The sequence below is a fragment of the Liolophura sinensis genome, chromosome 10 (assembly GCF_032854445.1).
Source record: "Liolophura sinensis isolate JHLJ2023 chromosome 10, CUHK_Ljap_v2, whole genome shotgun sequence".
In the NCBI taxonomy this organism is placed as follows: domain Eukaryota; kingdom Metazoa; phylum Mollusca; class Polyplacophora; order Chitonida; family Chitonidae; genus Liolophura; species Liolophura sinensis.
Genome location: NC_088304.1, coordinates 19302739 through 19309971, shown reverse-complemented (window position 1 = coordinate 19309971; position 7233 = coordinate 19302739).

Genomic DNA, 7233 nt, shown 5'->3' with positions numbered 1-7233 from the left:
ACATATCTGGATTACCCACCATAATGCTGGCTGTTGTCGTATAAGTGAAATATTCTTGAGGAGCCCGTAAAACACAAACCAAGTAAATAAATAAATCATTAGGTGAAATAATGTTGTCGCGTGAATAGCATCCATTATTGTGTATTTCCTCAGGTAATCCATATGGGTCAGCCCCTCAAGTAAGCCAATAGCACAGTTCCGGATGACCATTCAACCGCATAATGTCGGCTGTATATAGTTTCCTGGTGTCCATATATGTTAAACCAGGGCGTTCCCCTGAGGCAGGCTCTAAAATTAGCATAGGAAGCACTCGTTGTGTTGTATCAGGGAAGAGTTATACTGGTATATAGGTATACAAAGGGACTCGTTCTTTTACATAAAGCACAATGTTTTCAGCATTTCAACATCCGTACAGACTACCAGATAAATAGATGGTTTAATTGTGTTAAGGTTTATTACCACTAGTGTGTACTTCATAAAAATCACCATAAACAAACATGCGTACATAACCGTTATTTTTTTCCGGTGGCGTAACTGTTTGCTTCAGAAAAAGTATGCAAAAGTAAGGTAGCTCCGACATTCATATGACTGAGAACAGAACTAAAGCATAATCTTGAGAATCAAAAGCAGGATTGACAATCAGAATAGAGTCTGAGAATACGACAGGAGATTCAGAGATATCAAACAATCAAAACTTGAGGATCAGACATGAGAATCAAACTTGGGAATAAGACATGAGAATCAAACTTGGCAATAAAACATGAGAATCAAACTTGGGAATCACAAATGAGAATCAGACATGACATTCACACTTGAGAATCACTCCTGAGATGAAGCCACAAGAATCAGACATGAGAATCACACTTGAGAATCAGATATGAGGATCTGACTTGAGAATCACACTTGACAATTTGACATGAGAATCAGGTTTGAGAATCAGACATGAGAATCTGACATGATAATCTGTCATGTGAATCAAACCTGATAATCAGACATCAGAATCAGACCCGAAAATCAGGCTTGAGAAACAGACATCAGAATCAATCTTGAGAATATGATATAAGAACCTGATAAGAGAATCAGACTTGAGAATCAGTCTTGTGAAACAGACTCGTGAATCTGACTTGAGATGAATTCTATCATGTTGGCCTGTAAGATATACATGTATTCCTCCAACACAGACACTGAAATGAGATATGGTGAGATAATGGTGACATAATCAGAGAATGAAAAACACCTTTATTTAGAATGTCTATCAAGGTATTGCACTGTGTGGACATTAAAGAAAGTCCAATTCAGAAGGCGGATATTCTGGGTTAGATCCTACAATATAGATAAGACGTAAAGCATAGAGAGAAAAAAAAACGAAGCAACAACGAGAGTGTGATAGCTGCCAAAGGGTCACACGTAACCGGTGAAATACAAACCGTTTCTTACATAAAACATATAAATGTCCATATAGTGATATGTCACATGGCCTTCTGTGTCTTCTCTTTGCACTAAATGGATAAGAGAAAAACGCATTCAAATCTGGATTATCCGGTGTGAGCAGGTTAGAGTGGGTGGGGCATCAAGTCTGCGTACATCGTAAATAAATGACTATCGCTCGTGTTAATGTATGGGGCCAGTCTAAAATAGGGGCCTTTGGATTCGCGTGGACAATGTACGCTCACATTCAAATGAAACACGAAACAATGCATATTCTGAAATTGTCAGTCGCGACTATTTTGCCCGGCAGCCCATTTCACATTTCCCCTTTCCTTAAATGTGACCATGTGCAATGGTCACAAAGAATATCCTTCTACTAATAGCCTACCGGTACCTACCACTGAACGATCTGGGAATTTCTTTGGCCTTTTTGATGTCACCGAAAACGCCCTTTTTTCGGAACATTTCTCATTCCCGTTTCAAACAAATAAGTGAGTGAGTGAGTGCTTGGGGTTTAACGTCGTACTCAACAATTTTTCAGTCATATGACGACTCAAAGAAATAAAATATCAACAGATTGAAGGAGTGAAGTATACCCAAAAGCGGGAGTTTCCAACGCGTGTCCATTGTTAACCCCTGTCTTTCATAAACACTTAACCAATCCAAATAAACGACAGTTTCCTGTAAATACTTTTATGTGGCTACCCCGGAACGAGAACGGGTATTAATGTACGGTATATAGGTCTAAATAGATAAAGATTGAACGATGTGAATAAAACTAAGTAATAGCTACCAAGCCGCCTTCATTAGTTCATCAAAGGAATGTGGAGTGATTTATTTAAAACAAGAAATATGTCATTTCGCCTTTTTAACTCATCTCATTTATACAGAAATCGATTACAAATCCTTAGGAAAATCAAAGAGAGGAACTAGCACTCGGTTGTTCATCAAACTCTTATAAAACAGGTACTAACAGTATCGATAAAAATGATGGCCTAACAACGCTGATAATAAGGCTTCATATAAAGTGGCAACACTTCAGCTGATATGCGTTTAATATAATTATCTGTACAATAAAGATTTGCACTGCCCGTTTGAATTCTTCAAGCAGAACAAACTTGTACGTACAAATTCTCTCCCAACATGCCCAATGAATTACACAAAGTCTGCATGACATCGTGGAAGTAATGAGTTTTACCGGGGAGAAGTTCTAGATTTAGGAGGAAGAAAGAAAGTTTCCTTCATTCAGAAGTTTGATTTGCATACATACGTATATTGTTGTTCATTCAATTTATGCATCAGGGGCATCCAGGGCTTAGTGGTTAGCGTGCTAATACGTGAGTAGGGTGACAGTGTATTCTGTAACTGAGTAAGGTGACAGTGTGTTTGGAACTGAGTAAGATGACTGTTTTGGGAAGTGAGTAAGGTGACAGTGTATTCTGTAGCTGAGTAAAGTACTGGTTAATCTGTCAGTGGATATAAGGTATCAGCTTATCCTGGGTGGTGGTAATCGGATAAAACCATAGGAAAATTACTTTATGACCATAGACCATGAAAACCATGAGAGGCCGTTCGTAACGACTGCGCATGTCCATCGTACGGCCACCAGTCAGCTCTGCATATAGCCTATTAAAACCCAAGACCTCCTTTATAGTGAAGTATTATTAAAAACAACGCCTAGAAAAATTAATCGATGTTTACAGAAGATAAAAAGAAATGAGTTGGAAAATCTTTCATTGTTACTCATTAGTGTTTAACCATTAAACTATTGTGGCCACGATTGTAGTATTATGCAACACTGTTTCGTTTATATCGGTCAGGAAATGAGATGAGTATTTTCATAGCTCAAAGCTCTCATAACGGTCAACCAATCATTCTCAGCCTTTTATGCGGAATGGCTACAAAGCATAAATAAATGAATAAACAAGATAAAAAAGGTTCACACAGTGCACGGCAAACCATGCATTGAAACAAACTATTAAAAGGAGGCGGTAAAAGATATTAACAAAGTTACGCCGTAAATAGGGCTTGTTTGTTTATTTACTTATTTCCTTGGGTTTACAGAGGAAAGTTTTACTTCTATACAATCAAGATCACGACCAAAGGAAACAGGGCCCGGATATAGCCACTGCCGTTCGCTGGATGACGACATTGATTGAAAAGTTTGGTTATATCCCTGTGTCTGTATAGGCACACCATTCCTTCACGGTCCAATCCTTTCTTTTTTATATTCGCGGAAATTCACACGAAATTTCTGCATGGCCTTCGACACATGAACCTGCTCGCCATCATATAAAGGGAATATTCTTTAGTGTTGCGTTAAACACCAACCAAGTACCATATAAGCAAGTAAATCAAAACCCATGTTTGCATGTATGAACAAAACAAGGCAAAGCAACAGTTCGAGTAATTTTAGTAAGTTTAATTTGGAATTCAACCGTTCATCAAAAAAGTGTTTTATTCATATCATTCTTCGTCAGGTTATGTTTATTTAACGGCGGCCAGCTTTATTTGTAAGTTGTAAGGTTTTCCAGCAAATCTGCGGATGGTCTTCAGTTTCCCCCGAAATATTCTTGAGTACGGCGTAAACATCACTCAAGTAAATGAAACAAATAAATAACCTAAGAATCTATCATGTATTGTGTGACAAATGTAATTGTTAAAAAAAACTTCTATGCGAAAGTGGTTTATTTCATAGATACCTTCACCTACCAGAGAACTACCTTGATCACTGATCAATGCTAACAAAGGGAGTATATGTATTCAAGAGTCATATGCAGTATTCTTTGTTATATATATATATATCCAGCAAAAACGATAAAAGCATTTATGATTTTAGCGGTTGTTTATGAATAATAAATGTGTAACAAAGTGATTCCAATATGTGAAATTAAGAAAAGTTCAATTTAGTTTGAACGTGTAGGCCTATATATGTACACTAAATAATAATACGTTAATTTTTTACAGAAATTCGGTTGTCTGAATGATAGTAGAATGTATTGTTATTTAAGACATACTGGCATCATTCACTGCGTATACTCTGTGATAACTGTAGTAAAAGGGGAAGTATCGATGGTATAAACAGCTTTCGCACCGAAATAGTTAGCACTAGTTTAACCCTTGTCCAAGATTCCGACCTTGTCCTTCCTTGTATATATATATATACAGTACACGTGTAGTAGTATGACGGGGCCTGTTGGATCGATACCAGGCCCTAGAGTAAGGCACTGACTGAACCCATACCTCACGTGTCCTAGCTAGTGAGAAGTTATACTTCAATGAAATGAAAACAAAAGTTCTCCGTAAAATACTGAATAATTTATTCTCCAAAATTGTCTGATTTATTTGTATAAATGATTGTATACACCATATTTTACCCCTTTCATATAAAGTACATATAAGCATTCTGCATCTATCCTGGGGCTGTTATATTCATCCCGGATTCATCACACTATATAACTATCAAAGCCAGTGAATATGGTACTTATGTATTTATAATCGGTACAACATACACATTTATGTAAAAACTTTAATCCATAAAACTACTTAAAAGCTGTCAGATAAGTTGTCCAGAAAAAAAATATCTTCTTAAAACTATGCACCGAGGAATTTAGACACATTGGATGCGGACAAATGTTATGTTAAGACAAATATATAAAAAAACTGAACCTCTGGGACCATAAACTAAGTATAACTCCGAGGTTTATAATTTTTGACTTAAGTCAGAAACAATAACCAGTTGTCGTTGCAAGTGTGTCAAGACTATTCTGAGGAGATCAGTCATCTCGGTGTGGAGAGGCCAAGACCTCACGATACAGTGGCTAACACCGACACTGTGAAAAGACCGACAGTCTCCCTAAGTTGAATATTGGCTGAGGGATTGTGTTCAGCAAACGGATTGGAGGGAACGAGGTGCTTCCACTGGTGATTATTAGATGTTGGCGCAAATATTTTTTTAATAAATCAAAAAAAAAAAAAAAAAAAAAACTGTTGGACGTGTTTCTTGCACTTGTTTCATGCAGTTTGGTTAGTCAAAAGTTATTCTCCCCATAACTCTGAAAGATGTAGGGAATTTTACGATTTAACAAAGTTGTACAAAAATGTTACATTATACATCATGGCTTTAAATGTTTATTATGTGTCTGCCGTGTAATTCCATTTGAAACTAAAAACAAAAATTGGCCTAATTATTTCCTACTGTTTCCTCTCTTTAAAATAATTCTTTAGTTAGCACTTTGTTAATTTGGAAAACAAACTCTGTATTCGGACCAACAAGGCAAACTCTTTCACTTAGGGACAAGTCTGTCACAGGTTGCACCATGTCCTTTTTGATGTTACACGGATCTCAAAGGTAGCTGGTACAGCACGTATGAATACCGTTAGTACTGCAATTGTAAACTTCAAACAAACCTAGAAGCCTTCTATAAAATTTGCAGTACTTTACAAAAAAAAGTATTACATGCAAAGACAGATGGTGTGGATCTACAAGTACGGTATGTTTACAGTCTTGAATATATATATATATATATTCATTTTAAACATATATTATAAAAAAAAAAACTCTCTATGTTAAACGGTAAGACGTCAAAAATTTGCCAGCCAATTTTTACAGTCAAATTGCATCATTTTTTTTATTACAGTGATGGTTGTAATGAACACTTCATATTCAGTAAATCTTCAAAATTATCAACCACTAAAAACACTTCTTAAGTGGAATTTATGCATATAATTATTATGAAAATGACACCAAGAATGATTTCTTTGTGTCACTTAAGATGCCAGCTTCATAAAACTATGCAAACTATTTCTCAACACCCCACAGTTCTTTCAGAATGTATCAATATATTGGTCACAGAGGTGTCTGAAAAGTTTGAAGAATTAGCGTAAATTGTACTCATTACATGCTCATGTCTACTTTTGGAATGGAATGCTTTCTTTGGATGTCAGCTAACAAAAAGCATAGATGATTTATTTATTTATTTATTTTATTTGATTGGTGTTCTACGCCGTACTCAAGAATATTTCACTTATACAAGGGTGGCCAGCATTATGGTCACACCAGGCAGAGCCTGGGGGAAACCCACAACCATCCGCAGGTTGCTGTCAGACCTTCCCACGTATGGCCGGAAAGGAAGCCAGCATGAGCTGGACTTGAACTCACAGCCACCACATTGGTGAGAGACTCCTGGGTCATTATGCTGCGCTAGTGCGCTAACCAACTGAGCCACGGAGGCCCCGGAGCATAGATTATGAAACTGTTTCCAAACAGCAACTCTCTTCCAAACAAATGCCTACATGTATCAATTGAATGTGTCACCAAATGACACATCATATACCATAGAATATTAGTAAACGTTTACAACCTTTTCATACAAAAAAGGGCTATGTAAAGACAACAAAATAATGGTAACAAAAAAATTTACAAACCAAATTTTTGGGTGGTTTATCACATAAAGCAAGTTTGATATGCTCATATAGGGAATTCACCATCACTCTCCTGTGTAGATATTTAATTATATAATATAATTGTATATATAATAATTCATACACATTTTTCTCGGCAATAGAAAATACTATCTATATAGCCTGCCAAAATATCAAAAAAAAAAAAAAAACCCAACAAAAGTTTGATTATGCATGCCAAATATCAAGAAATACTTTTTCAGCCCAAAGACAACATCTCTGAATTATACACTTATTGTCAAATAACAAGTAAGAAAATTAGAATATATCTCTTATCGCATAAATGAGTCAACAGACATTCCGCTAAATATAATTCTCCAAAGCAATGCAAAATGTAACATA